The following is a 22920-nucleotide window of genomic DNA, read 5'->3' on the forward strand; positions in this document are numbered from 1 at the left end:
GGCAGCACACATCGCTATGTGTGACGCCGCAGGAACGAGGAATCTCTCCTTACCTGCCTCCCGGCAGCTATGAGGAAGGAAGGAGGTGGGCGGGATGTTACGTCCCGCTCAGCTCCGCCCCTCCGCTGCTATTGGGTGGCCGCTCAGTGACGTCGCTGTGACGCCGCACTTAGAAAGGAGGCGGTTCGCCGGTCACGGCGACGTCGCCGGGCAGGTAAGTATGTGTGACGGGTCTGGGCGATGTTGTGCGGCACGGGCAGCGATTTGCCCGTGTCGCGCAACAGATGGGGATGGGTACCCACGCTAGCGATATCGGGATCGATATCGCAGTGTGTAAAGCGGCCTTCAGGCTAAATTTACGTTTCCACTTTTAAGTCCAGGTAAAACAGACCATTTTTCTCCCACGTCATCTTCTTTACCTCCGCTTTGGATTTGTATTTAAAGGACATCTGTCAGCAGGTTTTTGCTACCTCATCTGAGAGCAGCATGATGTAGGCGAAGACAACCTGAATCTAATGATGTATCACTTAGATTACTGGCTGCAGCAACTCTGACAAAATGAAAGATTTTAGTTATAGCATGTAGCAGAGCTTAAAGGGAACCTGTCAGCAGAAATTTCCCTTAAAACCTAACAGATTCCCCCTCTGCAGCTCATGGGCTGCATTCTAGAAAGGTCCCTGTTATTATTGTGCCCCCTTTCTGACCAAAAAAAAAGAGTTTATATAGAGGTACCTTTTTGGCTTCGGATTCTCTAAATGTGACACGGGGGCGGGCTGCCTGATGGCCGTTATTCTGCCCCCTGGTCCTGTATGCCGCCCCCATCGCTGATTTCCATACTTCTGGACGCCGCCCACTGCTCCAGCCATCCCCGCGCATGCCCAGTGCTCATCTCTCGTGGATGAGCACTGTGCCCAGTGTCACCGCTGGTGACGTGAGCGCAGGGTTTAGATTATGGGCGGTGCTGTGATGTTTATTAACAAGCAACCGCCCATAATCGCGGGACCGCGCTTTCCCCCTCAGCCTGCTTCTTTCTGCGCAAGCGCGCTGCTGCTGACCTCACGTCACCTCAGCACGTCAGCAGCAGCGTACCCCATAGACTTTTATGGCCAAGTCTGATCAGCAAAACGAATGAGAATAGGACACAAACTGAGTCTCACACATCGGACACAGCTTATTTCTAAAACTAATGCATGTATGAATGAATGAAACTATAGATCCATGGGATTCTGTTTAAAAGTGGACATCACATGGACGTGTATATCGGATGTGTGAATGTAGCCTTACTGATGGGTGTGTCCAAGAGTATTTATGGGTTAAAATGTGTTTGATGATAACAGGTTTCTGCTATCAAACCTTACCTATCAGATGATTTTTACCCAACAATGAGCCATTATACAGTCTCCAAATCGCTAGTAGCTTCCAGTTGATGATTTTCGTGTAAAAAGAAGTTTAATGCTGCGGTCTAGTCAAAGAGTTGGAGCACTGCAGAGAACAAGTCAATCTGTCCATACCCCATTCCCGCCCTTTATGACTGATTTTAAAAAAGGAGGTGACTTGTGAGGAGTTTCTTCATCCTCCCTGAATATATGAATTTAAAAAGGAAAGTTGATGGTGGCCTCTTTAATGGGAATCTATCACCAGGTTTTTACTACCCCATTTCAGATCAGTCTGAAGTAGGGGCAGGAACCATGTTTCCAATGATGTATCACTTACTGGGCTGCTTGCTGCACGTTTGATAAAATGATAGAACTATCTGCTGCAGATCTAGCAGTTCTCTGAATGCTGAGCTCTGTATAACCCCGCCCACTTCACTGATTGGCAGCTTTCTAGATACACTGTGCATAGGAAGAAAGCTGATAATAGTGGTGGAAACAGGGTTATACAGAGCTCAGGACTACATGGCCGCAGGGTTACCAGTCGTCTAGTGATAATCTGTTGACAAAACTGTGATTTTATCAAAACTACAGCATGCAGCACAGTAAGTGACACAAGGGGGAATCAGGGGCTCTGATTTTAGATTCTTATGCTCTCAGATTAGGTGGCAAAAACCTGGTGACAGATTTTCTTAAATATATGATGAAAAGCAGTACTCTTAAAGCCCCGTCACACACAGAGATAAATCTTTGGCAGATCTGTGGTTGCAGTGAAAGCATGGACATATTGTTCCATTTGTACACAGCCACAAACCTGGCACTGATTGTCCACAATTTCACTGCAACCACAGATCTGCCGCAGATTTATCTCTGTGTGTGACAGGGCCTTTAGATCAGATTAGCTTTTCCAATAAGAGGATTTAGGAACAGCTTTCCTGATTCCATAGGACCGGATTTCATTTCATTCTAAAATGTGAAACTGACAATCATGTGATTGGTTCTCTAAATATTAAAACAGAGGATTGGGCCCACATGCTTTACATTTAATGTACCTTTTGTACTTGAAAATATTAAAATATTCTGCTGTTTTTTAAATACTCCATGCTTCTCCGAAAAGACGTCACCTATGATTAGCTATAGAGACATAGTCATTGACAGGAGAGAAAACCGATTTTCTGCTGGGTGTAGAAGAGCATATTATCGAACAGATTTCTGCAGCTGAGAATACAAGTGATCCAAATGTGAGCTCATATAAGAAGCCTGCTGCTGGTGCGAGAAGACCAAGTTCCCCGTCCTACGCTTCTGTTCTCAGAGGCAACATTGGAACAAAATGACACTGCAACAAGAACAGGCAGTGCTGCAGGCTACACAGGGAATCATACTCTACATGGTATGCACATAGTCATTTACCCGTGCATGGGATCTACATTGCCAATAGCTTCAATCTGTATTTGAACATCAGAACACAGTGGAATAAAAAATATGCATGCAAAAAATGTACGAGAATATCTAAAAATCCTCATTTCTGGTTACATAGTGTCTCTTAGTGTAAATATATATAAATATGAGAAGATAACACAAACATTAAAGGGGTTGTCCACTACAAGGACAACCCCTTCTATTTATGTGTCGCCCAGGGAAGGGGGTACTTGGTACCGGGCAGTTGCAGTTGGGAATGTCACTCTGGTGGCCGTTGCCCGGTCTCGTGCCCTGGGGACGCTTAATAAAAAAGGGAGTATTTACAGGGGATAATAGAGCTAATGTTCGCAACGCCACCTGCGGGTTGCAGTTAAGAATGGGGAACCGCCACTGCTCAACTTGGGTACACCAAGAGATGGTGGTGGCGGCAGCTATGGTGGTAGGCTCTCCGCAGGTAGGGCTGTGCCTGGGAGATGTATGGTATATAATGATGGAGACCACACCAGTTTAACTTTAACAGTCTCTACTCACTTGGACCCTCAGCTTGCTGGTTCCAGTCCTAGGAGTATCAGTGCCAATGTAGTGACCCAGGTTGCTCTGTCCCCGGCACTCTCTGTAGATTGAGTCCCCGTAGTGTAGAACGTTTGGGAACCCCGACTGTCCCTTTTGGGGTACAGTCTCCTTCTCCGTACAGCAGGCAGTGCGGACCCTGCGGGGAGGTAAGTGTCCGAACCCCAAACCTAGTTTACTGCTGATGCCCCCAGATTATTTGGTTTGATGAAGTCCATGAAGGTATACTCACCGTGCAGGTATTTATCAAATAGTTTGAAACTTGACATTTGACCTAGGGCCCTGTGCCCCGTTCGTGCTCTGGTCCCAGCGATATCTCGGTACCCGTCCTGGCGACCTCTCTCCTGTGCCCCCTGGTTCACCGTTACACGGACCCACCTCAGGCACGTCCGCACGCCTCTCCTGTGTGCTCCCCTCAAGACTGCTCTCTGACTGACTGACCCCTCCCACCAGGCTGGCTATACCCAGGGACTCTTTCCTATGGTGACCATCCCCTTACATGGTTAACTCTATGCCCAATGTGGAGAGGAGAACTAGGATTTTAGATGTGTGTTGGTGGAATCGGCACTGTTACTCCAGGTCCCAGGTGATAAGTCCTGCATCCCCAAGAGGATGCAGTTCCTTGTAGTGCCCTGAGGTTCTCAGGGGCGCTACATTTCCACTAATCACCAGTTAAAAGAATCATAGAATCATAGAATATTAGAGTTGGAATGGACCTTCTGGGTCATCTAGTCCAACTCCCTGCTCAAAGGGATTCACTAAATCATCCCAGACAGATGTCCATCCAACCTCTTTATAAATACTTCCATTGAAGGAGAACTCACAACCTCTCGTGGCAGCCTGTTCCACTCATTGATCACTCTCACTGTCAAACGTTTTTCCTAATATCTAATCTGTGTCTCCTCCCTATCAGTTTCATCCCATTGCTTCTAGTCTTTCCTTGTGAAAATGAGAATAAAATTGATCCCTCTACAGTGTGACAGCCTTTAAGATATTTGTAGACAGCTATTAAGTCTCCTCTCAGTCTTCTCTTCCTGCACTCCCTTCCTGTTCTGGCGCTGTTCCAGCGCTGTCGGTAACCGCAGTTTGGGGCTCACGTGACATTGTGACATTATGGCAACCCCGCATCCAATCACCCCCGGCTTTTCTCTACATGCCTTCGGACCAAATGAGCAATCAACAGGAAGTGAGTGGCAACCACAGCGTCACTTCCTGTTGATTAACTCATTTGATTCAAAGGCATAGAGAGAGAAGCCGAGGGTGACTGGATGCGGGGTTCCCATGATGTCACAATGTCATGTGAGCCCCGAACTGTGTTACCGACTTCGCTGGAACGGCGACAGAAGGAGATGTATGTTCAGGGGAAATTAGTGGAATCAGAAGGAATTGTTCTAGCAGTGGACAATCCCTTTAAATGAGTTGCTTACTACTATAATATTGATCTTAAAGATAGGACATCATTAAATTGATGTGGGTTCAACACCAGGTATCCCCACCAATCAGCTGTTATAAACACTAGCAGTGTCCGGCTGCAGCAGGGGTAGCGAGTAGAAGAGCACAGCGCTACACCTGAATAGTGTCTGCTCATGGTACTGCAGATCAGCTCCTAGTCAGAGGAATACAAAAAAGTGCCCTATGTGAATGAAGAGTAATGGCGGCGTCACACGGGATGATCTATCGTGCGATCGCACAAGCGATCGTACTCCCCCCTATTGTTTGTGCGTCACTGGCAATTAATTGCCCGTGGCGCACAAAGTCGTTAACCCCCTGTCACACGCACTTATCTCCCGGGCGACGTCGCTGTGGGCGGCAAACATCCACTTCCTGAACGGGGAGGGACGTTCGGCGTCACAGCGACGTCACACGGCAGCCGGCCAATAGAAGCGGAGGGGCGGAGATGAGCGGGACGTAACATCCCGACCACCTCTTTCCTTCCGCATTGCCAGCGGGACGCAGGTAAGCTGTGTTAGTCATTCCCAAGGTGTCACAAGGAGCGACGTGTGCTTCCATGGGAACGATGAACAACCGGAGCACAGAAAGAGGACCGACATTTTGAAAAATGAACGACGTTTCAACGAGCAACGATAAGGTGAGTATTTTTGCTCGTTCAGTGTTGTTCGGAGGTGTCACACGGTACGATATCTCTGACGATGCCGGATGTGCGTCACTAACGACGTGACCAAGACGACATATCGCCCGATATATGGTACCGTGTGACGCCGGCATTAGTGCAAATGCATGGCCACCAATCCATTCACTATCATTTTATTTAGTATTATCTTTAATAAAATATACATAAATTGATTAAATATAATCTAATCTATTAAATATATTCATTATAAAATGTAAAGGTTATAATGGTGCACTTAATACTACAATAGGTTATCTGTCTCAAATAGAATCACCATAGAGGATGTATAATGTGGGTTCTCGGTTATAGGGAATTGATAGACCCTGTACCATTTCTAAAAAAAAAATGGGGCAAATAACCCTATGGCCCCCTTTTCATTAGGTCTTACTTTTGGTAAGCCAGTTTTAACTATGGAGCGAACTCATCACCAGTTTGAGAATGTTAAAGTGGCCACATCATGGTAGAGTGATGAATAAAGCATCTTTCTAATTTTGTCATTTCTATGTTGTTTGATAAGGCCCTAAATTCCCTGGTCAGTAAGAGGTTAATGAGGTATGTCAACAAGCACATGGTGCTGTAGGAAACTCAGTAACAAATTGGGTCAATTAGTGACCACATAAGCCAAGCTTGCTGTATTTAAAATAGAACAGAGAAGTAGACAAGTTGCTATTAAATAGCAACATGTTCCAACTGTTTACTGGTGTTTTTGCTGTTCGCGTTCCTTTAGTCTGAACCAACTTGTTGGATTTGTTGTTGATTTTCTATATATAATCACAAATATTTTACTGCTAATGTGTAGCATTAGGCCTATGTTGCGCTATGTTGAAGTATTTTTGCTTGGTTGTAAAAATAATCGTGGTGGCTCAGTGGTTAGCACTGTAATCTTTTTAGCCCTGGAGTCCTGAGTTCAAATCCTAACAAGCACAACCTTTACATGCAGTTTCTATGTTCTTCCCCAGGTTTGTGTGGGTTTCTTTACAAGCTTCAAAGACATACTGATAGAGGGTTAGATTGTGAGCCCCAATAGGGACAGTGAAGATGAGGTTTGTAAAGTGCTGAGAAGTTAGTGGCGCCTTATAAGTGAGCAAAATAAATAAATAATCCATAAAATGCTGTTCAAATACAATACTGTTGAATCATAGAGGCTGTTTTTATTTTATTTTTAAATTGCATAATTACTGAGAAGGCTGATACATTCAGTTTTTTACTTTCCACAAATCACTCCTTTGCATAACAGAAAACAATAAATCAATAAAGTAAATCCCTCCCACGATTAATAAACAGAAATAAATCATAACATAAACTATATCTCTGCTTGATAGAAACAGACAATAAAGTAAAACACACCCCGGCTTAACATACAGTAACCGATAATAAAGTAAAACACACCCCGGCTTAACATATAGTAACCGATAATAAAGTAAGACACACCCCTGCTTAACTGATAATAACAAATAATAAAGTGAGACACATCCCTGCTTAATTAATAGCAACAGATACTAAAGTAACACACACCCCTGCTTAACATATAGTAACAGATAATAAAGACACATCTCTACTTAACTGATAGTAACAGATAATAAAGACACACCCCTGCTTAAAGGCTAGTAACAGATAAGTAAGACACACCCCTGCTTAAAGGCTAGTAACAGATAAGTAAGACACACCCCTGCTTAAAGACTAGAAACAAATAAAATAAAACACACCCCTGCTTAACAGAAAACAGATAATAAACTAAGACACATCCCTGCTTAACCACTAGCAACAGATAAAGTAAGAAACACCCCTGCTTAACTGATAGTAACAGATAATAAAGTAAGACGCACCCCTGTTTAACCGATAGCAACAAATAAAGACACAACCCTGCTTAAAGGATAGTAACAGATAATAAAGTCAGACACACCCTTGAGCACAAAAGCGGTAAACAGATATTAACTTAAGTCACACTGTTGCTTAACACAAAGATTAAATATAGTAAAGTAAATCACACTTTGATGTAACAAATACTAAGTCAAACACCTGCTAAACACATATCTAAGTATTAAGTACATTTCACCTGTCATTCCCTGTTATATGCCTATTAAAATGTAAGCAGTCCGCTCAATTTTCTAAGACCTTCCAGCTTTGAAAGACTGACAGATAGGGGAAAGAAAGAGAACATCCATCTTTAGTGGAAGGCAGGCTGTATAGAAGACCACAGATACAGAATATTGAAAAAAGTCAATAGTGTAAAATATGCAGGAGATTTCATGTGTACGTCCAGTTATGTCCCAGTCTCCATTTGAGCCAGGAGAAAAAGCAGTCAGAAAATTATAATAGGAGCTTAGACACAACACAATCAGTGCACAGAAGTTTAGGTCAGTGTATCTTAAAGGGAACCGGTCACCACTTTTTCGGCCTATAAGCTGTGGCCACCACCACCGGGCTCTTATATACAGCATTCTAACATGCTGTATATAAGAGCCCAGGCCGCTGTGTAGAACATAAAAAACACTTTATAATACTCACCTAAAACAGTCGCTGTGGTGGAGTTGGGCCATATGGGCGTCTCCTCTTTTGGCTATCTTCGTCCTCCTTCTGAAGCCTGTGTGCATGATGCATCCTACGTCATACACACTCTCTGGTCCCACGCAGTCGCACTACAATACTTTGATCTGCCCTCAAGATCAAAGTGCGCCTGTGCAAGACCTCAATGCCGGCAAGTGTGGATGATGTAGACGCGTCATGCACCCCGGCTACATAAGAAGGAAGACAAAGATGGCTGAAAGAGGCGGCGCCGGCACTAAATAATGGAAACACCCATCTGACTAGAATCCACCACAGTGCCACTGTTAGGCGAGTATTATAAAGTGTTTATGTTCTACACAGCGGCCTGGGCTCTTATATACAGCATGTTAGAATGCTGTATATTAGAGCCCACTGGTGGTGGCCGCAGCTTATAGGCCCCAAATCTGGTGACAGGTACCCTTTAATATTTATAAGCCAAATTACTACATTTTTATCCACATACGTCAAGGATGGATCCAGCACTGTAACATGGCTATCGATGGAGGCCACAATATGCCCCAGCGTATGACATAAGTACATATAACCTTCTCAGTCTCTCCGGTAGGCTAGGATATATGTGTAGGTGATTGAAAAACAGTGCCCAAGACTACAGGACAACATTTCAATAAATTAGCAGACCCTGCGTAAAGCTCGAAAAACCATTTAGTAAGTTCAAGCCCATTAAGAATAGTTTTAGAAACATTGTATACTGTACAATGTACAATGTATGTTACTGATATGTAAGCCAAACAAAAGCACATACATACACGGTGCGGCAGCACACTGCAATTAACGAATACATGGAATATTACCGTACACGTTAAAAATGTAACATACTTAAGGCTACTTTACACACTGCGATATCGGTCCCGATATTTCTAGCGTGGGTACCCGCCCCCATCTGTTGTGCGACACGGGCAAATCGCTGCCCGTGCCGCACAACATCGCCCAGACCCGTCACACATACTTACCTGCCCAGCGACGTCGCTGTGACTGGCGAACCGCCTCCTTTCTAAGGGGGCGGTCTGTGCGGCGTCACAGCGACGTCACTGAGCGGCCGCCCAATAGCAGCAGAGGGGCGGAGCTGAGCGGGACTTAACATCCCGCCCACCTCCTTTCTTCCGCATAGCGGCCGGGAGGCAGGTAAGGAGAGCTTTCTCGTTCCTGCGGCGTCACACGGAGCGATGTGTGCTGCCGCAGGAACGAGGAACAACCTCGTTACTGCTGAAGTAACGATTTTTGAGAATGGACCCCCATGTCACCGATGAGCGATTTTGCACGTTTTTGCAACGATGCAAAATCGCTCATCGGTGTCACACGCAACGGCATCGCTAATGCGGCCGGATGTGCGTCACCAATTCCGTGACCCCAACGAGTTCGCATTAGCGATGTCGTAGCGTGTAAAGCCCGCTTTAGTTAACAATTTTTCATCAAAGATCACAATAGCCATCAAACCACATCATGGTGTATCTTTAATATGCGTGGTCCCTAAACACTATTGTCCTACCTCTATGTAACCCAAACAGCCTCTTCAGAATGGAGAGTGAAACGTGAACCAGGTACAGCTCACAATTAAAACCTTGTGTGAGAAAAATATATAGGACCAGCGGATCCTGGATCATTTTTTTTGTTGTGGTCCATATTGGGGTGTGTGGCCCACTCTATAGCTCCACACCCTTATTAACTCATCTTTCCCACAAAGGTTTTAGTTTGGAGGTTTGCGTGGTTCAATTTTCACTATTTCAAATGAAGTTGTTTTCGCACGTGGAGAGGTAAGATAATAGAGATTTGAGCACCTGTACATTCATTCAATACAAAAGGTGTGCAGGTCTTATATACTTTATCTATACAATGCAATCTGAAAGGATGAATGGAAGAAGAGGAAAACCCATCAGCTCTACATATACTAGTAAATATATACAGTTGTGCTCAAATGTTTACATACCACAGCAGAGTTTTTGCTTTCTTGGCCTTTTTTCAGAGTATATGAATGATAGCGCAAACATTTTTTTCCACTCATGATTAGTAATAGAGTGAAGCCATTTATTGTCAAATTACTGTGTTTTCTCTTTTTAAATCATAATGACAACCAAAAATATCCAAATGACCCTGATCAAAAGTTCACATACTCTGTTGATTTTGGCCTGATAACATGCACAGAAGTTGACACAAATGGGTTTGAATGGCTAATAAAGGTAACATCCGTACCTGTGACCTGTTTGCTTGTAATCAGTGTGTGTGCATAAAAACTGAGTGAGTTTCTGGGATCCAGACAGACTCTTGCATCTTTCATTCAGCCACTGACGTTTTTGGATTGTGAGTCATGGTTGAAAGCAAAAGAATCGTCAGTGGATCTACGGAAAAAGATAGTTGAACTGTATAAAACAAGAAAGGGATACAAAAAGATATTCAAAGAATTGATAATGCCAGTCAGCAGTGTTCAAACTGTGATTAACAAATGGAAAATCAGGGTCTCTGTAAAACAAACCATGATCAGGTAGACAAACAATAATTTCGGGCACAACTGCCAGGAAAATTGTTCGGGATGCAAAGAAAAGTCCACAAACAACATCAGCTGAAATACAGGACTCACTGAAAACTAGCGGTGTGGCTGTTTCAACATGCACAATAAGGAGGCACTTGAAGAAAAATGGGCTGTAAGGTCGAGTCACCAGAGAAAAGCCATTACTGTTCAAATGCCACAAAGTATCTCGCCTACAATAGGCCAAACAGCACAAGACAAGCCTCCAAATTTCTGTAACAAGGTAATTTGGAGTGATGAGACCAAAATCAAACTTTTTGGCCACAACCATAAATGTTACATTTGGAGAGGTGTTAACAAGACCTATGATGAAAGGAACACCATTCCTACTGTAAAGCACGTAGGTGTATCGCTGATGATGTGGGGATTTGTGAACTACAAAGGCCCAGGAAACTTGGTCAAAATTGAAGGGAAGATGAATGCAGCACATTATCAGCAAATACTGGAGGCAAATTTGCACTCATCAGCGCGGACGCTGCACATGGCACGTACTTGGACATTCCAACATGACAACGATCTAAAACACAAGACCAAGTCGACCTGTCATTGGCTACAGCAGAACAAAGTGAAGGTTCTGGAATGGTCATCTCAGCCTCCTGACCTCAATATCATTGAGCCACTCTGGGGGGAAATCAAGCATACAGTTCATACAAGAAAGCCCAGAAATTTATAGGAACTGGAGGCTTTTTGCCAAGAAAAATGGGCAGCTTTAACATCTGAGAAAATAAAGAGCCTCATCTACAACTACTACAAAAGATTTCAAGCTGTCATTGTTGTTAGAAGGGGGAATACATGGTATTAAGAACTGGGGTATGTGAATCTTTGATCAGGGTCATTTAGATGGTTTTTGTTCTCATTATCCCCTTCACCCCCGGGTGATTTTAAGTTTTTCCGGTTTTTTTTTTCACTCCCCTTCTTCTGAGAGCCGTAACATTTTTTATTTTTCTGTCAATATTGCCATATAAGGGCTTATTTTTTGCTGGACAAGTTGCACTTCTAAAGGAAACCATAAGTTTTACCATATAGTGTAGTGGAAAACAACAAAAAAATTCCAAGTGCAAGAAAATTGCAAAAAAAGTGTGATTGCATGATGATGTGTCAGTGTGATGCCTCCGGTCGGTACGAGTTCGTAGATACCAAACATGTATAGGTTTACTTTTATATAAGGGGTTGAAAAAAATTCAGAAGTTTGTCCAAAAAAGGCGCACTTTTTGCGCCATTTTCCGTGATCCGTAGCATTCTCATATGTTGGGATCTATGGCTCAGTGATGGCTTATTTGTTCCGTCTTGAACTGACGTTTTGAATGGTACCATCTTTGTGCAGAAGCGCCATCTTCATTGCCTGTTATCGCATTTTGTGCAATATTCGCAGAGACCAAAAAATGTAATTTTGGCGTTTGGATTTTTTTTTCCCTACACCGTTTACCAATCAGATTGATTGACTTTATATTTTAATAGATCGGGCATTTGTGAATGAGGTGATACCAAATGTGTATATTTTTTTAACCCTTTAATTTTCAATGGGATGAATGGGGGTGATTTGAACTTTTAGGTTTTTTAAACTTTTTTTTAACTTTTTTTTTTTATTTTACTAGTACTCCTAGGGGACTATAACGATCAGCAGTCTGATTGCTCATTCTTTCTTGTAGATCAGACCAGCATTGCTCTGATCTACACAAAAGCAGCTTTCCTCTCACACACAGCCCTCTGCTGCCTGTAAGAGGCACTGACTCATGATAGCTACAGGAGTCATCACAAGACTCTCGGATCCACGTGATCACAACACATGACGTCCGATGGAGCCGGGTAAGTGAATGCTTACCGCAGCTCGCTGTTACATCGCACTGACATTTTCACAGCAAGCTGTAAGGGGTTAACAGGGACGAGTGGGTAGCGAATTCACTCATGCTTGATAGCTGCACATGTCAGCTGTTCAAATCAGATGACATGTGCAGCAATCTTTGCTGGCAGCAGCAGGCATGGATTAACCTGATACGATCCATGATGTACCCAATACGTCATGTGTCGTGAAGAGGTTATGATTTAAAAAGAGAAAACACAGTAGTTAGACAATAAATGGCTTCACCCAACCACTAACCATGAGTGGAAAAAAAGATTTTGTGCTATCATTCATATTTTCAGAAAAAAGGCCAAGAAAGCAAAAAATCTGCCGGGGTATGTAAACTTTTTAGCTCAATATATATATATTACTGTATCCTTTATGCAAGTACTATGGGAAAATTATGAACTAGGTAGATATAACATAGAAACATTGGATATGTAATGTCAGATTTCTTGCCACTATTTGCACTGGATGTACAGTATGTGTACTATTTTAATATCGGTTGTATGTACAAATGCAATGGGTCATGAATTTAACCTCCATTGAATGAATGTGAAGTAAAATTAATTTCGGCTAGTTTAAATCTGATTAGAGAAAGATAGAAGAAAGAAAATTAAAATCCAATCCACTTACCTAATTCGGTTGTGAGTCTTAAAACACCATGTTGGCTGCACCTGTAGGTTAAAAATAGTAGTAATTAGCAATCATAATTCATGGACTGTGATTTAGATGCGTATAAGTGAAATCAAATAAAAGTATTCCAGAAAAGAACCAAAAAATATGTACACATTTTGAGACACTGATGGTTTTTTTACACAATTTTACAAAGGGTAACTGAGATTAAAAAAAAACCCAAAAACTTTTATACAACCAATCCACCAACTCAGGCAATGTACACATGATGTCTTTTTGCTGAGTTTTCAGGGCAGAAACTATCCAAATTCTTCTAAAAAATGTGAAACTTCTGCTCAGTTTCTGCTCTAAAAATTCCTAGAAAAACTTTTGTGTGTATATAGCAAAAGGGTATGTGCAACCAATGTCTATTTCTGGCACGGGGTATGTACCGATGGAAAAGAGGCTCCTAGGCTGACACTAAGACTGGGGCCCCTGCGCTGTCCCTCATCTCAAAGGTAGGCTTGATGGTAGCCAGGTTCGAGCCCCCAGCGTGACCCTGTCTCCTGTCTGAGCCTGGATACTACTCCCCCACCCAGGGAGCGGGCCGGAAGCCCACTAACGAAAACACCACAAATAGGCACAGACAATAGTAAACGTGTGCACACTGCATACAAAGGAGGGACAGTATGTGAACTGGGGAGTAACAAACAGGGGTAGGAAATAAATGCACAACTGGAGAACTCACTCACCACGCAGAACCGCAACTTGTAGATCCCCATAGAACTGGATAACCACAGGAACCGAGGTAGCAGAAGCTATTATCCAGCCCTCAGCCCCAGAATCCAGAACCTTATAAAGGATGAAGGCGGCTGAGGATGCTAACCAGCAACCTGAGCTTCCAGCAGATGATCACAAGCCAGCAGGAATTAACTCCTGCTGTACTGGAGAGCAGGGAAACCAGAACCAGCTGACACCCATGGCAGGCTGTGCAACTGAGGCTGTTTGTCGGACTCTGCAGTGTGATAAGAGTCTGACGCCGCCATGACATTCAGCGAGTGCAACACCGAACACCACACGACAATTTCTGGTCCAAACTAAAGCCAGCTTGAAGAAGCACCCATAAAATGCTCTAAAGAACAAATATATACATGTCTGAGGAACAATGACTGTTCTCACGTTTAGGGGTACTTTGCACGTTGCGACATCGCTAGCATCGGCTAGCGTTGCCAAGCATGATAGTACTCGCCCCCATCGCACATGTGATATCTTGTGATAGCTGCCGTAGCGAACATTATCGCTACGGCAGCTTCACACGCACATACCTGCCCTGTGACGTCGCTCTGGCTGGCGACCCGCCTCCTTCCTAAGGGGGAATGTCACACGGCCAGCGGCCAATAGAAGTGGAGGGGCGGAGATGAGCGGGACGTAAAACATCCCGCTCAACTCCTTCCTTCCGCATAACCGGTGGAGGCAGGTAAGGAGATGCTCCTCGCTCCTGCGGCTTCACACACAGTGATGTGTGCTGCTGCAGAAACGAGGAACAACATTGTATCTCCTATTGGTGCGACATTATGAAAATGACCGACGCTACACAGATCACCGATTTTCGACGCTTTTGCTATCGTTTATCGGCTCATCTAGGCTTTACACGTTGCGACGTCGTTACCGGCGCCGGATGTGCGTCACTTTCGATTTGACCCGACGATATCGCAGTAGTGATGTCACAACGTGCAAAGTAACCCTAAGTCTTTTGGAGGGTAAAAACAACGCGCTTCATAAAAAACTTGCCAGGTTTGCTAGCCTGAAAAAGATGTTGTGAGCACATGGCCAACGATCATCTGCACCCTCTCCTGGAAATCCATACTGTAGACGATACCTTATGACAAGAAATAGAAGAATATGCTTATTCGCAGCAGACTTGTTGCAAACATTTCTGTGATCAGTTCCATTAATCTCAATAGGATTATTTCTGCATGGTATGATTAGATTTCTGAATATACTGTATGTCAGTTGCAGAAATTTTTCCAACAAATTTGGCAAATGTGAATATACTGCTGCACGCTGCGACATCACTACTGCGATATCGTCAGGGTCAAATCGTTCCTGCGGCAGCATACATCACTGTGTGTGAAGCCGCAGGAGTGAGGAACATCTCCTTACCTGCCTCCACCAGCTATGCGGAAGGAAGGAGGTGGGCGGGATGTTTACGCCCCGCTCATCTCCGCCCCTCCGCTTCTATTGGCCGCCTGCCGTATGACGTTGCTGTGACACCGCACGACCCGCCCCCTTAGGAAGGAGGCGGGTCGCCGGCCAGAGCGACGTCGCAGGGCAGGTGAGTGCGTGTGAAGCTGCCGTAGCGATAATGTTTGCTACGGCAGCTATCACAAGATATCGCATGTGCGACAGGGGCGGGTACTATCACGCTCGGCATCGCTAGCATCGGATAGCGATGTCACAACATGCAAAGTACCCCTTAGGCCCCCTTCACACGTCCGTGATACACGTGCGTGTTTGGTCCGTTTCCGTATATACCGGAGACACGGCCAAACGTGCACCAATGTTAATCTATGATTGTGGTCACACGTGCGTTATTTCATTATGTCCGTGTGTGCGTGTCCGTGATCCGTATGTGTTTGCGTTTTGCACGGATGCATGTCCGTTATCTGCACGGAGCACGCACACGTGGACACAATGAAAGTCTATGGGTATGTGCACACACGTTAGTAAACACGTATGCATCTACCTATAGTCCGTGTCCGTTTGTTGTTTTTATTTCTAGTGATGTCGGCCATTCTTTCTATTTCTGTGTCGGTCAATCTCCCTGAGTCCGTCGGTCGGTCTCTCTGCCGGTCTCTCTGTCCCTCTCTCACAGTCTGTCTGTCCCTCTCTCACAGTCTGTCGGTCAGTTTCCCCCCCTCTGGAGATGGGAGGTGTATTCTGCAGCTCCTGTCACCTCCATGCAGCAGCGCTGGAAGCGACGCTGGACCATCCTGGATGACGCCGGACATGGAGGGCTTTTTCGGGCTGATTAAATTGTTCAACCAGGGTATATGTGTGTGTTTTTTATTTCTAATAAAGGATTTTTTCTGGTGTGTGTGTGTTTATTTACTGTAATTTACAGATTAATCATGAAAGGAATCTCGGGGAGACGCCTGACATGATTAATCTAGGATTTAGTGGCAGCTATGGGCTGCCATTAACTCCTTATTACCCAGATTTGCCAAAGCACCAGGGCAAATCGGGAAGAGCCGGGTACAGCCCCAGAACTGTCGCATATAATGTATGCGGCAATTCTGGGCGGCTGCTGACTGATATTGTTAGGGTGGGGGGCTCCCCATAACGTGGAGCTCCCCATCCTGAGAATACCAGCCTTCAGCCGTATGGCTTTATCTGGCTGGCATTAAAATTGGGGGGGACCGCACGCCGTTTTTTTTTAATTATTTATTTTACTGCACAGTATAGACACGCCCACCGGCTGCTGTGATTGGGTGCAGTGAGGCACCTGTCACTCAGTGTGGGGGTGTGTCTCACTGCAACCAATCATAGGCGCCGGTGGGCGGGGAAAGCAGGGAATAGGAGATTGTTTAATGAGCGGCCGGCTTTTTCAAAATAGTAAAAGCCGCCGCAGCAGTGTGAATGCCGTGCAGCGCCGCGCCGGGGATCGAGGAACGGCGAGTATGAGAGAGGGGGGGAAACTTCAGTCACTCGGGGGATTAGCGGTCACTGGTGAATCCTTCACAGGTGACCGCTAATCAGTACTAGACACAGACAGAGCCGCGGTATGAGGATGAAGTCGGGTGAAGTTCACCCGAGTTCATTCTCACCGCGCAACTCTGTCTGCTGTCAGCCGACATTTATAAACTACATTGTGCATCACACACACGGACATTCCACACGGACATTCCACATACACATACACGTTAATTCCACACGCACACACGGACGTTATATACACAAACACGGCTAGCATACGCAATTCACACAGGTGCCACACTGACCATAAAAACGGACACAAAAACGGGACACGGACCCGAAAAACGGCCCGTAACACACGTGCGTGTTTTTCACGGACGTGTGAAGGGGGCCTTAGACCGATTTTCATCAAAAAAACTTATAGTAGAGCAAAAATGTTGAAACTTTTGGTGCTTTTAAATTGGCTTATAGAGAGAGCATGGCCAAACAAGGTGGAAACATTAATTATAATTTGAAGGTAGTATAATTATTGCAGAAATCCATGACTGGAATATTATTACTGTCTCTGGCACACGACAGCTGAAAGAAGCCCCGCAGCACAAAAGGTGCACGCCTACACAAGAGGTGTACAACTACAAAACAGTCTTTGTGAATCGGCCCCAATGGGTTTTATAAGACTGATATTGATTGATAAGCAGTGGACTGTATATCTGCTCCCCCATTGATTAGCTGACTGATAGGGGGCTGTAGTGCTTTGATAAGTGCTGCAGATCTTTGATTATTGCCCTGGTATAGACTTTACATTTGTTAGTGGCTATACACAGTAATGTAGCTCTCAATTAAAGGGAATCTGTCAGCAGGTTTTTGCCCTGTAATCTGAAGAGAACAGGCGATAGAAGCTGACACAGAGTTTAATAATGTGTTATTATTACCCTGTGTGCTTTTGTTTACTTATAGTGAAGATTTTATCACCTTGGTTTATCATTGCCCAGACTACACTACAGTAGTCAGACATGCTTCGTCCCCCTCTGATTAGCACCTCTCGGTCTATAGACTTTGTATGTTCGGGGCCTAGTGTGGGCGGTTAACTTTCTGAGTTCTGCTGCATTCCTAAATCTAAAATCTGATCATGTCTCAACTGCTGCACCCAGTAAACTAAGTGATACATGCATGGATTCAGGATCTCTTTGCCTACATCATGCTGCTCTCAGACGAGATAGCAAAAAGCTGCTGACAGATTCCCTTTATGAGAATGGAACTGAACTTCAATACCATGCACAGCCACAACTGAATGTATGGCGCTATGGCCTGGTAAACATTATTTGCAAAGCAGCGATCTCTTAAGTCAACAGATCAATGACAGTATGGATTTGATAGCCATAGGTCTATGGATAGGAGTACTCAGGTGATCACCTCTAAGCTAAGCAGTGAATGGAGAGATGATCGACTATTGATCATGCATGCACAATAACACTCCAAATTCACAGGGAATTCTTGGACCCCAGTTTCATGGATCAGTGGAGGTCTCAGTAGACAGACCCCAAGTGATCAGACATTCATAGTTATAGATGGGAAAATCGATTCACAGGACCGCAGTCCATCATCCAGGTCAGAACTCTGTGACCGCTGAGTGGGAGCCCTACAAATGGCCTTTTCCTCTGATGGAATCCACAGATTCTCCTTCTCTGATTATTTGGGATGGCCCGATGTCAACATTGTGTGTGCATCAAAGTGCAATGTTGCGCTAGTGCAGCTAATAAAAAGAAACGTCTCTGATGCCATAAACTTTATGGCACACCCGCGGGCCGTATACGGCCCGTCACGACTTTTTATGCGGCCCCCAGGCACATTCCCAGGGACCGCTGTGCTCTGGCAGCAGCCGCGCTTTTCCCGGCTGCCGGCCCTTTAAATCTTACTGCCTGATGCCTTGAGGGTAGATGCTAGAATGTACGGGCTCTATCCAGATCCTGACTTCCAGGACCTGACTGCAGCCCATACATTCTAGGCTTAACCCCGGCCTGTGCTAGTGTGCTCTCTGCTCTGGTGGGCGGGGTAAGCAGAACGCTGCGATATGTCACAGAAGAGCTGCAGCAGATTTACCAGCCTACCGGACCTGCTGTCTGCGTGACTCCTCCTCCCCCTCACTGTGAGTATGCAACCCATCGCTACCCCCCCCCGCTAAGTGTACTCCCTCGTGCTGTGTGTACCCCCCAGTGCTGTGTACCCCCCAGTGCTGTGTACCCCCTCGTGCTGTGTACTCCTAATGCTGTGTGTATCCCCTAATGCTGTGTACCCCCCAGTGCTGTGTACCCCCCCAGTGCTGTGTGTACCCCCTAATGCTGTGTGTACCCCCTAATGCAGTGTGTACCCCCTAATGCAGTGTGTACCCCCTACTGCAGTGTGTACCCCCTAATGTTGAGTACACCCCTAGTACAGTGTGTACCCCTTAGTACTGTGTGTGCTCCCCTAGTAATGTCTGTACCCCTTGGGTGATGTCTATGCCCCCCCAGTGCTGTCCGCACCACCTAATGCTGTCCATGCTGCCACCAGTGCTGTCCATGCCACGGTCAGTGCTGTCTGTGCCCCCTTATGCTGTCCGTGCTCCCCAGTGCTGTGTGCCACCCCTCAGTACTATGTACTCCCCAGTGCTCTGAACTTGCTACTGCTGTCTGTACCCTCCCACTGCTTTCTATGCCCCCCAGTCTGTGCCCTCCTGTTGATGTCTATGCTCCCCCAGACTTCTGTGTCTCCCTAGTGCTGCCACCTAGTGCAGTCCGTGCTGCCACCTAGTGCAGTCCGTGCTGCCACCTAGTGCAGTCTGTGCTGCCACCTAGTGCAGTCCGTGCTGCCACCTAGTGCAGTCCGTGCTGCCACCTAGTGCAGTCCGTGCTGCCACCTAGTGCAGTCCGTGCTGCCACCTAGTGCAGTCCGTGCAGCCACCTAGTGCAGTCCGTGCAGCCACCTAGTGCAGTCCGTGCAGCCACCTAGTGCAGTCCGTGCAGCCACCTAGTGCAGTCCGTGCAGCCACCTAGTGCAGTCCGTGCAGCCACCTAGTGCTGTTTGTGCCCCCTTATGCTGTCCGTGCTCCCCAGTGCTGTGTGCCACCCCTCAGTACTATGTACCCCCCAATGGTCTGAACTTGCTACTGCTGTCTGTACCCTCCCACTGCTTTCTATGCCTCCCAGTCTGTGCCCTCCTGTTGATGTCTATGCTCCCCCAGACTTCTCTGTGTCTCCCTAGTGATGCCACCTAGTGCAGTCTGTGCTGCCACCTAGTGCAGTCTGTGCTGCCACCTAGTGCAGTCCGTGCTGCCACCTAGTGCAGTCCGTGCTGCCACCTAGTGCAGTCCGTGCAGCCACCTAGTGCAGTCCGTGCAGCCACCTAGTGCAGTCCGTGCAGCCACCTAGTGCAGTCCGTGCAGCCACCTAGTGCAGTCCGTGCAGCCACCTAGTGCAGTCCGTGCAGCCACCTAGTGCAGTCCGTGCAGCCACCTAGTGCAGTCCGTGCAGCCACCTAGTGCAGTCCGTGCAGCCACCTAGTGCAGTCCGTGCAGCCACCTAGTGCAGTCCGTGCAGCCACCTAGTGCAGTCCGTGCAGCCACCTAGTGCAGTCCGTGCAGCCACCTAGTGCAGTCCGTGCAGCCACCTAGTGCTGTCTGTGCCACAGCCAAGGCTGTCCATGCCCCCCTACTGATGTATATGCCCCAGCCCCCTCCTGTGATGCATATGCCCCAGTCCCTTCTGTGATGTGTACTCCCAGTGTCTCCTGTAATTTATGCACCCCAGCCCCTCCTGTGATGTATATGCCCCAGCCCCTCCTGTGATCTATATGCCCCCAGCATCTCCAGACCGAGACAAATCTGGAAAAGCAGCTGTGAGAAACAAGATGATCAATATCACCGAACACACAGTCACACCAAACAGAAGCAGCTCCTGCCTCCACAGTAAGGGTGAGTTAATTAATCGTTTGACCAAATTTTTCAAGTTGATAATGTTGTGCGGCCCCCAAAAGGTTAGTAGGAAATTCCAAATGGCCCCCGGCAGTAAAAAGGTTCCCCACCCCTGCCATAAAGTAAGAGACAATTTGCAGGGCTCTCGTCAAGCGGTCATGGAATACTGACCTGTCTGTCGGACCGATCTCATCTCTGTTCATACCTATCCAGTTAGATGAATAATTATGTGACAACCCCTTTAACTTGTTCACTATTGAGTAAGAGCCTGATCACAGCACTGCAGCGAGGAGCGTACTATAGAGATAGCATACAACCAGGCAAAGCCCACAAGGACCGTCTTTTGTAAAAGCCTGTTAGGGTATACCACTGCCTCATGTCACCCACTGGTAGAACTGCTGGGCATATCTGACTGTGAAGATTGTAAGAACCTGATAGACTAATATAAAGCAAAAATGTATATCTCCTGAGTTTTATGTCAATAAAAACAGATAATAGAAGAATTGCAATAGAATAAAGCCTTGTATTATATATGGTTGTCAACTATGAAATTAGGGCAGCAATAGCTGGAGATGAGCTGTGTCCATCCTTTGTGCATAATAGGCGAGAAAGAATAGCAGAAGCCCTATAGCACTGGACATCAAGTCAATTGAAACCAAGAGATAATTCGATTCATGCTTGAGCATCTTAGTATGAAAGGCTTTGAGCACTGCTCAGAATACAACTTAGTACATGGAGGGTTTCTGATCTTGTAGCTCGGGTAATGACCTTTTCAGTCATATTCAATATGCCGAGCAATGTCAGTCAGGATGGGCACGCTAGATTATCGCCACGCTTCACCCGAATAAAATCTAATGCACTTCATTCCTTGCTGCTTTTACTTAATGCACATTAAATGGAACTTCAAAATGTCTGAGACATATAGGAAATGACATTACATGTATAAAATAAATACTAATGAAGTGACCTAGAAGAGCTGGAAGTTGGGGGTTACAGCTATATGTATCTATACACTTAAAGGGAGTCGGTCATCCTCAAAATGCTAAATAAACCACTTATACAGTATGTAGGGGGCTTTACCCCTATAAAAATCAGACTTCTTGTAGTGCTATTGCTGGCTCTCATGGTTAGCTCCTTTCTATTGTACAGTACCGAGCGGCGGTCGCAGTCAGGAGCCATAGATAAGAGCCAGCAAGGAGCGTGACTGCAGAGTCCGTGTGGAGGTGCAGCCTCACTTAGTGGCAGTCCCACACTCCCCGACCGGCACTGTCACTGTTAAAGGGTTGGCAAGCTGCGTGGCACAGCCCCACTCTTTTACAGTGACAGTGCCGGTCCGAGTGTGGGCAGACCTCTGGACGGCACAGTGTGAAAGGGCTGGCGGGGTGTGGGGCATGGCCCCACAATGTAGGCCAGAGTGCTTCAGGTCACAAGAGGTCGTTTCGTGGGAACCCGGGTATGACCTCCAGTGAACTGAGTGACATTATTACTGCCAGCCAGGTCCCCCTTGTCAGTGTTTCCTGGAGACTGGAGAGATCGGACATGTTTTCAGTCTCTCCAGGCTTGGATGTATTAAAGTCAGGACCATCGTGGGACGTCGTGTGGATTATGGCGGAACTTCAAGGGTCTTTTGGGGGTTAATAAAGAGGGGAAAGAGGGTGCTGTATTTTATTTCAAATAAAGGATATTTCTCTGTGCTTGTGTGTATTTTAACTTATAGGATTGGTGATGGGGGTCTCAGACCCCTACCCATCACTAATTCTGGGCTTGATGACAGTTGTGTGCCGTTATTTAACCCCTTGCGCATCAGGGCAATCGGGAAGAGCCAGGTAAAGCACCGGGATTGTCACATGTAATGGATGTGACAATTTCAGGGTGGCTGCGGGCTGCTATTTTTAAGATGAGGAGGGGCTCCCAATAGCCATGGGTCTTCCCAGCTGAGAATACCAGTCCCCAGCTGTTGGGCTTTATCTTGGCTGGGTATCAAAATTGGGGAGGACCACACACTGTGTTTTTAAAATTATTTATTTAAATAATTAAATTAAAAAAAAAAAAAGAAAGTAGCATGTGGTTCCTCCTATTTTGATACACAGCCAAGATAAGTGCATGGTTGGGGGCTGCAGCCTGTAGCCATATGCTTTATCTGTGCTGGGTATCATAATATGGGGTGACCCTTTGCCAAATTTTTTTTATTTATTTTAACAGTATGACATAGAACCGCAGACAGCGCCTGTGATTCGT

General features: G+C 45.8%; 1 protein-coding gene across 5 annotated transcripts in view; it reads right to left on the minus strand.

The window, feature by feature from the left end:
• Positions 1–22920, minus strand: part of CDKL5 (cyclin dependent kinase like 5) — a 482986-nt gene that overhangs the window by 381317 nt on the left and 78749 nt on the right. For all 5 annotated transcript variants that reach the window (XM_075335447.1, XM_075335445.1, XM_075335448.1 and 2 more), the window contains exon 2: positions 13059–13099. The gene's annotated coding sequence lies outside the window, so the exon portion shown is untranslated. The remainder of the gene's footprint in view (positions 1–13058; positions 13100–22920) is intronic.

Source organism: Anomaloglossus baeobatrachus, chromosome 2 (assembly GCF_048569485.1).
Source record: "Anomaloglossus baeobatrachus isolate aAnoBae1 chromosome 2, aAnoBae1.hap1, whole genome shotgun sequence".
NCBI classification, from domain to species: domain Eukaryota; kingdom Metazoa; phylum Chordata; class Amphibia; order Anura; family Aromobatidae; genus Anomaloglossus; species Anomaloglossus baeobatrachus.